This window comes from Puma concolor, chromosome A3, assembly GCF_028749965.1.
Source record: "Puma concolor isolate L17-30 chromosome A3, mPumCon1.1.hap2, whole genome shotgun sequence".
NCBI classification, from domain to species: domain Eukaryota; kingdom Metazoa; phylum Chordata; class Mammalia; order Carnivora; family Felidae; genus Puma; species Puma concolor.
In genome coordinates, this window is record NC_141669.1 from 9,009,720 (window position 1) to 9,024,605 (window position 14,886).

A 14,886-nucleotide genomic window follows, 5' to 3' on the forward strand; every position below is an offset into this window, starting at 1 on the left:
CTCTAGGGTTAAGACCTGTGCTGCCCACTGGTCCTCTCAAACTAGGTCTCTTCCTGTGCACCGATGAGAAAAATCAGGGCTGCAGCCTTCCGGGATGTACTAAAGAGGAAACGAGATGGTGTCTGTCACTGCCCTGTAGGGTGCCTGGGACAGAAACAGGCACCCAGCAAAGGTAAGTGGGCTCCCTCCCTTCTGTCTCCCTCCTTTTGTTTCTAGGTTTTCCATACTCACGAACTGTTCTGTCTCCGGGAGGAGTGAACACAGCACTGGGCTTCGAGAATGAGCGCCGGGATTTTCCTGCAGGATTTGCCTCCTTCCAGCCTCCTCACATGGAGCGAAGCCCTCCCGAGAGGCAGCCCAGAGGACTCCTCCAGGACGTGGGGCCTGGCCTCACACTGTGGAGTTGAAGTCTCGCTCTCCAGTGCTTGCTGGGCACTCACGCTGCCCCTCTCTCTGTTTCTTCGTCTGTGATACGAGAAGGACCACGGTTCCCATTTCCTTGGGTTGTCGCGGGGATCAGAGGAGACAGAAGTACCTGTGAAACGCTTGGTGAGACTCCGTAAGGTTGGGCTATTTCTTCCTCATCTGCAAACTAACGTGGGGATTATACTCCGGACCGTGGCCACGCCGAGAAGACCAGCAGACGCAGTGAAGAGTGTGAACATGCCTTTGGAGTCTGCAGAATATGCTATACATACAGGAGTCGTTGTTACGCTGCCCTCGGAGCCTTTCCGGTGGCCTCTCGTGGAGCATGAGCTCTTCCAGCGGAAATGACAGCTCCAACTTTGTGTCCCCAAGAACTTCTCTTTTAGCGTCTGTAACTCCGATTGGCCTTTCTGTTCGCACGGGGTCTCTCCTTGTGCTAACAGAACGCATCCGGTTCGTTCCCATACCCCCAGCGCCCAGCCAAGGGTGCGCAATAAATGTCCACAGAACGAGGGGCGCCTGGGTGGCTCAGTCAGTGAAGTGTCCGACTTCGGCTCAGGTCACGATCTCGCGGTTGGTGAGTTCGAGCCCTGCATCAGGCTCTCCTCTGTCAGCACAGAGCCTGCTTCGGATCCTCTGTCTCCCTCTCTCTCTGCCCCTCCCCTCCCCAAAAGTAAATGAACGTTAAAAAAAATATATCTGCAGAACGAATCCAGGACTTCAAAGGGACAGAGGTTGACCAGAAAGCCCTTGCCCCTAGCTCTGCTCCTTTATAACTTACTGATATTTCCCTCTCTTTGGGGAAGAAGGGAGATCTGATTAGATCATGAACATGTTAGTCTGGATATGGGTACAAACAGCTGTACAAGACCCAGCATTGGCCTGGCTGGGCCGTGAGCAGAGACCCTGCTATGACGTGGTGAGTTTTCCTCTCCTGTTTCCTGCTTCGAGGTGGGGGGGGGGGGCTCTGATTTGTTTGGTTTGCACTGGAAATAATAGAGGTCGTTGGGGGCTGTGGGTTCCGGGTTGGTCGGTTTGTATTTGAAAGTCAGGCTCACTGGAGAGTTGTGGGACTGTCTCTAGAATCTGCCAACCCTAGGAGGGGAGGGAAAGTTCCTCCAGGATTGGCAAGACCCCAAGAGGTCACAGCATCAGAATACAGAAGTTGCTAGAAGCCTGGGGTAGAAGAAATCTTATTTGGGAATGCTTGACGAGTGACATATAGAAACCAAGCGTCTGCAGTCACACGCCATTTCCTGTCTGGCTTTTGGGGCCTGGTGTGGCCAGATCAGGGCAGGCACCATGGAAAAATGGCAGGGACATTTGAGCATCAGACGTGGTACCTTGGGAACGTTCGCTAGCATCTGGGGATGTGGGGGATGGGTGCGCTGAACTGCGTGTCTAGTCTCTAGGTCTTGGTTGTGGGTTATCGGAGAAGAAGAGAAGGAATCTTTCCCTGTGTGCAGAACTCTCAGGCAAGCCCCTCCTCTGTGCGACAAGAGCGCAAATCCCTCCTCAAAAGGGAGAGGAAGAGGGAGACGTGAGGATGTGCCATGGCAATGGCTTCATCCGAGTCGTGGAGGACAGTGGTGCCTTCCTTCCTTCCCTCCTCCCTTCCTCCCTCCCTCCCTTCCTTCCTTCCCTCCCTCCCTTCCTCACCCCTACCTCTCTTCCTTCCTCCCTTCTTCCCTCCCTCCCTCACCCCTCCCTTCCTCCCTTCCCTCCCTCACCCCTCCCTCACCTCTCCCTCTCTCCCTCCCTCCCTCCCTCCCTTCCCTCCCTCCCTCCCTGCCCTCCCTCCCTCACCCTTCCCTCCCTTCTTTCCCTCCCTCCCTCACCCCTCCATCCCTCCTTCCCTTCCTTCCCTTCCCTCCCTCCCCCTCCCTTCCTTCCTTCCTTCCTTCCTTCCTTCCTTCCTTCCTTCCCTTCCTTCCTTTCTTCCCTCCCTCCCCCCTCCCTTCCTTCCTTCCTTCCTTCCTTCCTTCCTTCCTTCCTTCCTTCCGATATGTTATTGTTTGCTGAGTCAGTGGGTGCTGGGATGCAGGTGTGAACAAGACACGCCCCTTGCCTCAAAGGGCTCCCCAGCTAATCCACAACAGAAGCAAATAAATGTACCCGGCAGTCGGTCGGGCGGGGGGCAGGGGCGAATGGGTGAATTAGAGGTTGTGGGGCCGTCTCTGAGGCTCTGAGACCCTTCTTCTCCGTTGTTCGGTTGGTCTCCTGGCCTCACTGTGTGTGGCTCTTTGACTCCATCATCCACAGATCTCTGTGGACCCCAAGCTCAGTGTTGAATGGAATGAGAGCTGGCTAGTTTGCCGTCAGAGACGAGGTCCGCTCGCCAGGGCCCCTTTGTAATCAGCGCTGAAATCTGACCTGCACGGGAGACCCTGTCCTGAGCACGCTTCTCTTCCACGCTCGTGTGTCAAGGTCCATGGCCTCCACTGAGCTTAAACACACACGTGTGTCTCAGCTCCCTGTCCCGTCAGCTGGAGGCCAAGGGAGCCCCTCTAGAGACTGGACACTGCGGAGAGCCACAGGCACGGTGGGACCGTCTCCTGGGGGGGGCCTCGGTCCGTTCGCCGGGGTCAGTACCACCCTCTTCAAACCCAATTGCTTACTGACCTGCCTTCCAGCTCCTTTGGGCCACCTCGAAGCCACTGAGGCCAAAATGACAAGCATAAAGATCGTAGTTACAAAGGGCTAGGTTAATAACAACTCTACTGACTTAATGGTACTTGAATAGCCCTTTACTATCTACGGGCCATATTTATCGCCGGTATATCCCCTACACCTCACCACAAAAACCCACGAAGTGCATATTTATTGTTATTTCCCCCTCTGCGAAGTGGACTTTATCAGGATGTTTTGTGGCTTGTCCGCGATCGCAGAGCCAGCGACGGAAGGTGACGTTTTCCGGCCGTCAAGCTCAGTGGTCTGGACACTGCTCCGCGAAGTTACTGTAAATGAATGGCCTACAGGACTTTCCAGAGCAGCTCCGTTTGAGGGTTGTTTATTGGTGGAAAAACAAAACAGCGTTTCAGGACCAGATCTTTTGGGGAAACACTCTTCGCACATAATGAAATGATTTTCCTTACAGGGGGATCTTTAGAGCCTTTCCCTTGTCCGTCCTCAAGCCGTCCATGCGACCCTGTGGGATCTAGCTGGCAGGAGGGCCTCCGAGGTGGCGTGGAAGCTGAGAAGAATTGCACAGAAGAGGCCACGGCACAGAATTGAGCCCCGAAGGGAAAAATACCAGCGTCGTTAACACATGAAGGTCAAATCCAGGCTGCTCAGTGTGCATCCAGAGCTCCTGAGTCGCCGGGCCAAGGCGGACCTCCCCCCTGCTTGGCCCCGGCTGCCGACGGTGCCCAAGATGCCGGGAGCTGGCTGTTCTCTCTTACTAAATTAGGCATCTATTTCGTTTGGCTGTCCGCGTTTTGAGAAGCTGTGGGGACAATCCCTGTGGTCCTCTGCTAGACGAGGGAGGCCCGGGGAAGTTGGTGGTGGCCAAGGGTAACAAAAAGAAAGAGGGAGTGACTTTGTGGAAGCATGGCTCTCAAAGCGCTTCTGTTTTTGTTAGGGTCTCGGGGAAGGTCGCGAGGGAAATGAGACAAGATTAAAAGGGAAAGACGGCCTATCTTCTCTGATGGATTCTTGAATAATTTCCAGCAAACTTCGTTCTCCTCACCGTTGGTGTTTGGGGGGAGGTGGTGCGGGGCCTGTGACGGAGACCCGACCTCTTGGTGAATGTCCGAAATGAGAGTGGGTCCAGTTCGCTGGTCACCACAGTGGAGGCAGGTTGTCCCTTGGCAGCTCCAGGGACGCCTCCTCAGCTGGGCCGGGCCTTCCTCTGAGTGGCCAAGTTCTACCTCGTCCGCTCATCCGTCAGCCTCCTGGGGTTCAACCTGCCCATCCCTTTTAGTAGCTAATCACCTTTCGCTCTATCAGCAATTTTTTTTAATTAAAAAAATGCTTTTATTTATTTTTGAGAGAGAGTGTGAGCGGGGGAGGGTCAGAGAGAGAGGGAGACACAGAATCTGAAACAGGCTCCAGGCTCTGAGCTGTCAGCACAGAGCCTGACGCGGGGCTTGAACTCGCGAACCGCAAGATCATGACCTGAGCCGAAGTCGGAGGCTCAACCGACCGAGCCCCCCAGGCGCCCCGTCAGCAGTTCTTTATATTAACATTTCCTGGCTCCGTTTTCTGCTGTCGTGTCTCACCTCTGCATGAATCCTGACTGACCCGGGTCATCGCAATCTTTGAGCTTTTTATCTTTTCCTGGTGGACCCACCCTTGGCATCATAGTGAAATTGCTCTCCTCTTTGAGAGTGCTTGTTTGCTTTAAAGCCGAAAAGTTACTTGGTTTTACAGTCGTGTGGTGGGTCCATCTTTTTTTGGGTTAGTATTTGCTTGAATTTGTTTTCTTTTGGCTTACCCTCCACTTTCTGCATCTTTGTTTTTAAGGTGTGTTTGTTGGTAACTAACATACAGTTGGAATTTGTTCATTCTGGTCCTTGGGATGTTGGCCTTTCTGGGGTTCTGTCGGGAAGCTGGGTGTTCCGAGGGCCTTTGTCTTTGAGAGCCTTGAAATCTCCGAGCTTTCGGGTCAATCACCAAAAGGTGCCAAATGCGAGAACCATCTCTCTTGGCTTCCTTTCTCTTCAGGCTTTTAGCTCCTGAAATCCTTGCTTCCTTAGTGGGCTTCCAATATGTTTAGATAGAAAAATTTTCGTCTCGCTTTTGTAATTGTCTTGGAAGGAGGATTGTTATGGAACAAGTTAATCTGCCATAGCTGCGAGGGGGAATCTGGAGATATTCAGGCAGGAAAGTAGATTGGTTTCTTTAAGAAACTGGCTGGACCTAGGGGCACCTGGGTGGCTCAGTGGGTTGAGCATCTGAGTTTGGCTCCGGTCATGATCTTGTAGTTTATGAGTTCTACCTGTGCATCGGGCTCTGTGCTGACAGCTCAGAGCCTGGAGTCTGCTTCAGATTCTGTGTCTCCCTCTCTCTCTGTCCTTACCCCGCTCTCTCTCTCTCTCTCAAAAATAAATAAACATTTAAAAAAATTGAAAAAAAAAAAAAGAAACCGGCAGAGCCTAAAGAAGCACCCCAAACAAGAGCACTCCCAACCCATGCTGGGAGCACCTCACTCAGGAGGTGAAGAAATGCCATGCCTATTTTTTTTTTAAGTTTATTTATTTTTTTTGAGAGAGAGCCAGAGCACAAGCTGGGGAGGAGCAAAGAGAGAGAGAGAGAGAGAGAGAGGGAAAATCCCAAGCAGGCTCCACACCGTCAGCGAAGAGCCGGACATGGGGCTCAATCCCATGAACCGTGAGATCACGACCTGAGCTGAAACCAAGAGTCAGATGCCCAACAAACTGAGCCACCCAGGCGCCCCTGTAAAGCCTGTTAAGAACTGATAAAATATGGGAGCCTTAGGTCCATGGGCGATGAATGCTTGATTGAAATGAGGGAAACAGGGGAAGGTGGGGGTGGTCCATGGAAGCACCCCAGCCACTGCTGTGTCAAGAGACACTGATGGAAGGCAGCCATGGCCAGAAGCCTCTGATGCTGGAATAAATATCTGGAATCTCTGCGAAGGGACACCCAGATTGAATTGACTCAATAATTAAAAAAAAACTTTTACACAGATAGTTGTAGCTTGGTGGTTGTATTTCTTTGCGTGCTGCTCTGTATCCTATTTTTATTTAAGTTTTGGATAATTGTCAGTTATTCTGCTACAGGGCCTGGCACGTAGAAAACCTTAGGGGCGCTAGTGGGGGGAGCCCTGAGCATGACTGCACTTGCTCCAAATTCAGTGGTTTAAGCAGGAGCAAACTGGAATGCGGTGGGGCTCTTACCTTTGGTGAACATTGTCTTTCCCGTGGAAAGTGCTGGAAATGTAGACATGGTATTTTAGGATAGGGTAGAGAGCTGTCTGGGACTGGCCTTGCTATCGATGGCAAACCGGGTGAGGATGAACTGGAGTGAGTGATGGGGAGAGATGAGCTTTGGAGTCAGGTGACCCGGGTAGAATCTCACTTAGCCACTCACCACCTGCGACACTTGGAAGGTTATTTAATCTCCCCGTGCCTCAGTGTCCTCACCCTCCTGCCACCCTTACGGGTCCACGGTGAGGAATAGATGAGATAATATGTTGAAAGTGCCTCCTCAGTGAATATTCTTTTTTTTTTTTGAGTTTTATTTATTTAAGCAATTTCCACACCCAACATGGGGCTCGAACTCACGACCCCAAGATCAAGAGTTGCAGGTTTTACGATCTGTGCCAGCCAGACGCCCCTGTGTTTTGTTAACAAATGTGAGTTCCCCATCTTTGCCCCTTTCTCACGGAGAACGTAAATCCCGCAAAGCCAGGTGGAGTTCAAGAGTGCGCTGTTTGCCCCTGACGAACACAGGACTGACAGATTTACATCTAAAAGGCCCCTTAAAGGAGTCAGTTCCAGAGTCAAGTACGGGACAGTCACCCAGCCCAATAATAAGTGAAGGACAGAGGATGATACTAAAGGCCATTCTGTTTCTGCAGTCTGATTGGGAACAGGGCTGGCCCTGGGAGCAAAGGGGAGGGGCCCCATTTCGGGGTTCTCCCTAAACCATCCGAAAACAGCTTCTGAGCTATGGCCCGGAGTGGGAGCAGTGATGTGGGAGAAACGTACTGCCTCTCCTGACTTTTCGTTTCGTTTGGTTATATAATCATCCTAATAACTACCACGTCCCGAGTTCTCTCTCTGTGTCAGGCGATGTTTTACATACATTAACTAACTTTCCCTCCGTCACACAGCCTTCTAGTGTCAGAATTAAGATTCATAGCCCGGCAGTCTGGCTCCAGCCCCTGCCCTCGTGCTCTGTTGTCTTTTTCTAGGCAAATTTGCTTTGTCTTTGATGGTGGTTCACCTCCAACTTGGTGAACTTGCCCCACACTGAACCCCCCCTTCCCCTGCCTCCCGGACCTGCTGCCGTGACGATTTCAGGCTCTGCTATTTCTTTTTTTTTAAATTTTTTTTTTCAACGTTTTTTATTTATTTTTGGGACAGAGAGAGACAGAGCATGAACGGGGGAGGGGCAGAGAGAGAGGGAGACACAGAATCGGAAACAGGCTCCAGGCTCCGAGCCATCAGCCCAGAGCCCAACGCGGGGCTCGAATTCACGGACCGTGAGATCGTGACCTGGCTGAAGTCGGACGCTTAACCGACTGCGCCACCCAGGCGCCCCAGGCTCTGCTACTTCTACCCACGTGGAAAGCGGGAGTTGTCCTTGGCCTCTGCTGGTCACTGCACGCTTCACGTGAGACACACACCAGTTTGTATCGATTGGATCCCTCAGGTCTGCCTAAAATTTTGTGTCCTCATCCAATGCTAACTGCCTGCTCCTTCCTCCGTCCCTTCCTGCCTGGACTGTTGCAGGAATTAGCAGCCCGCCCGTGGGCCCTCTGGCTCCAGTTCCCCTGGCCTCCACCTGCTCGCCTTGCCTGGTCCCTTCATGCCAATCTCCTGTTTAAAAAGCCCTCTCCAACCTTGCTAGAACCTGAGGAGCAGTGGCTCTAGAGTTAGCCAGGTTGTGAGTCCCAGCTTCACCACTTTTTAAAAATGTTTTATGTATTATTTTTGAGAGAGAGACAGAGCACAAGCGGGGGGAAGGGCAGAGAGAGAGGGAGACACAGAATCTGAAGCAGGTTCCAGGCTCTGAGCTGTCAGCACAGAGCCCGACGTGGGGCTCGAACCCGTGAACCCTGAGATCATGACCTGAGCCAGCGCTTAACCGACCGAGCCACCCAGGCGCCCCGAACTGTATGATATTTTCAGCCCAATTTCTTGCATATCCCCCATAAAATTTCCCTGTTTTAGCCACCCTAAACCTCATCATTCCAAGATTCATTAGCATTTAGACTCAGGGTCCACTTTTTTTTTTTTTTAAAGACAGTCCTTTCCCCATATTCCATTCAATATGGTTAAACCATATTGAAAGAAGCAAGAGTGAGAAAAAAGGATCCAGGAGTCGTGAATTCTAGGGTGACTAAAAGTCCTCCGGCTGCGCTAGCATAAGATTGGGGGCCGAGGAGGCACACAGCTTCTTTTCAGTCCTGTGTCTCTCCTCCTCGCACACGCCTGGAGCTGAGTGGGGAGCGTTGCGGCTACGAACTGAGAAATGGGTTCAGCTGGAAGCAGATAACATTTAATAGGGGCAGAGAAGCTCTCCGACAGTTCTGGAAAATAAGGGTAGTCAGTGTTTATTGCTTATTATGTATGTATGTGGCAGGGCTGTGCTGACACTTGAGACACATTATCTCTCTCCTTCAACCTTCAAGACATATCTGTGAGATGCTGCTGTCACTCTCTCCATTTTACAGATCGGGAGACTGAGATGTAGGGAGCGAAGTGACTTGTCAAGATTTGAACCCAAGCTGTCTGATGCAGGAATCTATTATTTATTATCCTTGAAATATTCTCCAAAACTCTCTTCTGGACAAAGGGGGCCGATTAGATGAGTGGATTTCAAGTTTTTACCTTGATACACAGTAAAAAAATACATTTTATGTTGTGACCATGGTACACACACACACACCCTTCCCACACAGACACACACACACACACACACACACACACACAGCCTCCCCACACAGACTCACACACATGCACACACACACCCTCCCTACACAAACTCACACACATGCACACACACGCTCTCCTCACACAGACTCACACATGTACACACACACACACACACACACACACACACCCTCCCCACACAGACACACACGCACACACACACACACAGCCTCCCCGCACAAACTCACACATATGGACACACACACCCTCCCTACACAAACTCACACACATGCACACACACGCTCTCCTCACACAGACTCACACATGTACACACACACACACACACACACACCCTCCCCACACAGACATACATGCACACACACACACACACAGCCTCCCCTCACAAACTCACACATATGGACACACACACCTCCCCACACAGACTCACACACACACACACACCCTCCCCACACAGACTCACACACATGCACACACACACCCTCCTTACACAAACTCATACATATGCACACACACACACACACACTCTCCCTACACAAACTCACACACATACACACACACTCCTTACACAAACTCATACACACACACACACACACACACACACACACCCTCCCTACACAGACTTACATGCACACACACGCTCTCCTCACACAGACTCACACATGTGCACACACACACACACAGGTATGCTGACACATGCATTTACATATCCACATCTAAAAATGTACAACACAAAGTTTCACAAAATAATAATTGCTCTTTCTATGTGTTTTCTATTAGATTTATATCTTATTGTAAAAAAAGCTAATTTGTAACCCGCCAAATTTGTAGGTGGTGACCTTCACGTTGAAAACCAGCAAATTAGAAGATTTTTAGCTCCTTTTCAGGTCATTGGATCCTTGTGTATCTTTATGTCTTGGAAACCCCATAAAGTTTATCTCGTCCATTAATCATTCTGGGAAATATCTTCTCATCCTGTGAGACGTAAACATTTAGCATCACATGGTTATAATATCTTAGGGTATTGTGTTGTAGAAATTATTAAAAATGTATTTTGTAGAGGTGTTTTTTTGGTGTTTTGTAACAGGAGAATTTGCTTTTATTTCTCTTACTTACCAGAATAAATTGTATTATACTGATCCTTTCCATATGTACTTTTAAAGTTGCTTGGCTGGGTTAACTTTTTTTTTTCTTTAAGTTAGAAGGGCATTGTATTCAAATAAAAGGAACAACCATAATAGTATTAATTAGGAGAGCAATAAGGCTTTGGTCGCCATGCAAATGAGCATAATTGAAACAGAATTGCAGTTTGCAAATGGATTTTGAAACTTTCGTGGAAGAACTTGGATAAATATTCTCAGAGCTAAAGCGACTGTAGTCTGTATATGTAAATGAGATCAATTAATTTTAGCAGGGCAAATGAGACAATCAACGATTTTCAAAATCTAGTAATTCGGTAACCATTAGTTTCATTAGTCTTTCTGTTTTAAACTTAATTATTCAAATATAGAACCAGATGGAAGTGTAATTTATGGCAAACTCACCCTTAAGTTAATCACATGCGAGCCTTTCCTCCTACAAACAGAAGAACTGAGGATGGAATTGTAAATGATCAGTGCAGGACGTGGAATCTTCTGGTCATGGCTTGTTGGGGTCCGCTTGGGCGAGAGCGTAGGATAAGAGAAAACGGTCTTTGACCAAGACCAGAGTTTGGAACTCAGCATTGAGTCTATCTTAGCATGGGCTATGAGGAGGCAGCTTTCTTAGATCTAAAGGACCTCAGTTTTCTCATCTCTTGAATTAGGAAGTTATACCTGTATTGCCCTCAGAGCCGCCGTGAGGACAAAATGAGGAAATATGTATATAAACCTTCAGCACGGTACTGGGCACAGAGAAGACACTCATTGTAAGTAGCACTCACTCCCCGCCCCACCATCTTTCTTTCTGGATAGAGGAAGACTTGTATGGAGAAAATACCATGTTTCTGGAATTGCTTGTAAGGAGGAGTGCGTGGTCTGGTTGGTATTTTCCCTTTATTTGGTAGTAATTTTATCTAATTTTATCTAATTTTATGCGACTACTAGTTGGTAGTAATTTTAGTTGTCAGTGTTCTGCGGATCTCTTGCCGCGTCACTTCCATCAAGAAACAGACGAGTTTTAGCAACTCAGTTACCGGAATCCTCGCAAAGGCCGGAATGGCAGATGCGGAATAGAGTCCGTGCAGTTGGTTTTATTTCCTCATTGCAGCCACTGGTTCTTCTGACCCCTCGCTGTTTCCTGCTCTCCCCAAACGGTCTCGTGACAACCGTAACAGCTCACACTTGCGTGATATATTGACTCGATGACTTTGTGAGAAAACTCGGGCAGTACTACTGTTGTCATTACGTAAGCGAGAGGCACGGGGGATCAGAGACGTTGAGCCACCTGCCTCGCGTCCCAGAGCTAGAAAGACATGGAGGTTCCCATCCAAGGCTGTCGGGTTCCAAGTGCTGAGCTTTATTTTTCTGAATCAAGGCCTTTATACCGTGTGGATGCAGCCAGTGGTCCAAGGTGGGCTTTTTTTTTTTTTTTTTTTTTTTTTTTGCTAACAAATGTACATTTCACCGCAGATTCTATTTCACTCCGGGAAAGTAGCAAATATGAATTGGTTTACGGTGGTTGGAGCTTCTTTCTCAGAGTCTAGGAGGTGGGTCAGCAGGAGGATCGTAGAGCGGCAGAGAATCATCTGACCCCCCGAAAAGGAAAAAAAGATCGGGGTGCAAGGGATCAGGAAAGGTACATGACTTTCCTGCCTTCCTACAGGACATCCCCCCTGGGATGTCCACCCTGACCTTAGCCTCTCTGTGTCCCTGGCATAGAACGCCTCAGGGTCCCTTCCCTGCCTTCCCCTCCCCGCTGCAATCACTCCTCCTCTTGGGGCCCCCACCCCCTTCCCTTCTGCCTCCCATCCTCCAGGCTGAACCTCCCTGAGAGTCCTGTTTGCCTTTTCCACCGCTGTGGGCAACGGTCCCTGCCTCACAGCACTCCCCTCCCATGCCCGCTGCCATGGGCACATCAGCACCCTCAGGTTCTCCGTCCTGGTGTCACTGTCCCCGATCAGGCCCTTGATAGCTCTTCTGTGAGCTCTTCCTCTGGCGTCCATGGACTCCTGCCTCCTGTCTCTGGTCTCTGCCAGAGACCCTCGGCGACCCGAGGAAAGGCTCCGATCCTGGCCCTCTGGTTGCAAACTCTCAGTCTCCTCTTGCGTATTGGTCAAACGCTGTGGCAATCTGGTGCCAAGCTCCTTTCCTAATCTGCTTTCTGTGGCTCATCTTCAGAAACCATCTGCCTTTTCTCCCTTCTGAGGATACACACGCATGTGGGCTCCTCCGAGGGCTGGGAGCTCTGAGGACGCTCAGTCCGTCGTGTTCATCTCTGGGTCTCTCCTGCACAGCCCAGCGCCTGGTGAGGGGCTGCTGTTCAGAAAGCTCTGGTTAAGTGGCTCCCCAGTAGGCCTGACCTCGCCCTCGCTATGCCTCAGAATCTTCACGCAGTTTCAAACTTTTTTCAATTTCTTCTTCTTCTTTGTAATGGAGGGGAATTTAATTTTTTGCGAAATGTATCTGCTAAGGAGTATAAAAAGCATGTGACGAGTAGTTGATGATGACAAGTTGGAGCCCGTGTACCAATCGCCCAGGTTGAGACAGGCCGTGACCGGCACCTTGGAAATCCTCTCTCTGCTCTTTCTCGATACGCTCTTTCTTTTGTTCAGTTTTATCTCTGCCACCCCTCAAGGAAGCCTCAGTCCTGAATCTTGTGTTAATCACTGTCCCATGTTTCTTTAAGTGGCTCACCAGTTATGAATAGCCCTGGATAAGAAACAGTTGTGTTGCTTTGTCTGTTTTTCAACTTTTATTTTATTTTATTTTATTTTATTTTATTTTATTTTATTATTTTTTTTATTTTTTATTTATTTTTTTTTTTTAATTTTTTTTTCAACGTTTTATTTATTTTTGGGACAGAGAGAGACAGAGCATGAACGGGGGAGGGGCAGAGAGAGAGGGAGACACAGAATCGGAAACAGGCTCCAGGCTCCGAGCCATCAGCCCAGAGCCCGACGCGGGACTCGAACTCACGGACCGCGAGATCGTGACCTGGCTGAAGTCGGACGCTTAACCGACTGCGCCACCCAGGCGCCCCTATTTTATTATTTTAAAGAGAGAAAGAGACAGAGAGGCAGAGGGAGAGGGAGGGAGAGAATCTTAAGCAGGCTCCACGCTCCGTGCAGAGCCTGATGCAAGGCTCAGTCTCGCTACTGACCTTGAGATCATGAGCTGAGCCGAAATCAGGAGTCGGATGTTTGACTGACTGGGCCATCCAGGCTGCCCTGGTTTTGAATTTTAAATGATTTGAATAATTCTGACTGCGTTAGGACCATGGCCTGCTTTTGCATGCAACATTATTATTTAGATTAATAGCACGAATACATAGCTTAATTCATGTGGGTGAATGGAGCGATGGTTCATTCATTCCCTCTGTTCTACAATAACCCATTTCATTCTATTTATGAGTCTGTTCTAATGTTCTAGTATTGATGGATATTATTCTAGAATAGTATTTGAATTATTTCCAGGTGTGTGGGGCGCCTGGGTGGCTCAGTCGGTTGAGCGTCCGACTTCGGCTCAGGTCATGATCTCACGGCTTGTGAGTTCGAGCCCCGCGTCGGGCTCTGTGCTGACAGCTCGGAGCCTGGAGCCTGCTTCAGATTCTGTGTCTCCCTCTCTCTCTGCCCCTCCCCCACTCTGACTTCTCATCTGACTTTTCCTTGTTTGCCAAAGGTGTGAAGTGACATCTGACTGTGACTTAAATGTATATTGCCCTAATTACTAGAGACTGAGAATCTTTTAATATACTTATTGGTCATTAGCGTCCCCTCGTCTGTGACATAGTGTCTTTTGCCATTAAAATTTTGTTTTCAAATGTCTTTCGATCATTTTTCTCTATTAGCTTATATATCTTTTAAAAATTAATTTCTAAGTGTTCTTTATGTATTCCAAATACTAATTGTTTGTTGGTTACGTGTATCGAAAATACCATCTCCAAATTTGTGGGCTGTCTTTTTTCTCCCCTTGTGGAATCTTTTCATGTAAACAGTTAAATATTAATTATAAAAGTTTTCAAATGTACACAAAATATAGACAGGCTAGTGCAGCAAACCCCTTTAATTCCTCGACCGTCTTCCCAAACTATCAATTTTCTGTCATTTTGGTTTTACATTTCTTGACTACCACATTTTAATGTTAGAATATTGAAACAATCTCAAATGTATCACTTTATGTATGGGATGTTTTGGTAGATAAAATCTTAATGGGGCAAAAATTTCAATTTTTTCCTCTATGGATTATACTTTTGGTGTCCAGTTAAAAAAATCCTTTGCAACTGTGAGGTACGAATGATCTTATATACTTCTCACACCATGATGAAGGATTGGTTCTTTTTCTCCCAGTCTGCTATAGGCTACTATTTTTATGATGTATAATAAAAACTAATTACCAGAAAGATGAAATTTTTAAAAACATATGAAAAATAGAAGACCCAATTTTTATTATTAGATTCAACAAAACCGAAGTTATTTTGTCCCATTGGTAGAAAGGTTTCTAGTGTATACGCTCCATTTTTGTAGCAAATAAATCGCAGATCAGCTTAAGAAAAGTCTGTGGTCTGTGAGTTACTTTGAGTAGCCTTGTTCTATTATATTGTTCTCTAATAGTTTTATTATTTGCTCTTTTACATTTCAGTCTTTAGTTGACCTGGAGTTGATTTAATATAGTTATGTGTGAGGTAGAAACCCAATTTCATATTTCCCACATAAATACTCAATTGTCCTAGCGCCATTTAT

The 14,886-nt window shown here is 48.3% G+C and overlaps 1 long non-coding RNA gene across 1 annotated transcript; it reads left to right on the forward strand.

Moving 5' to 3' along the window:
- Positions 1 to 857: 857 nt before the first annotated feature.
- On the forward strand, positions 858 to 4,061 carry LOC147582237 (uncharacterized). The gene is made up of 2 exons (XR_015248876.1): positions 858 to 1,345; positions 2,689 to 4,061. It is a non-coding gene; the product is annotated as an uncharacterized LOC147582237 (long non-coding RNA).
- The last annotated feature ends 10,825 nt before the right edge of the window (positions 4,062 to 14,886 follow it).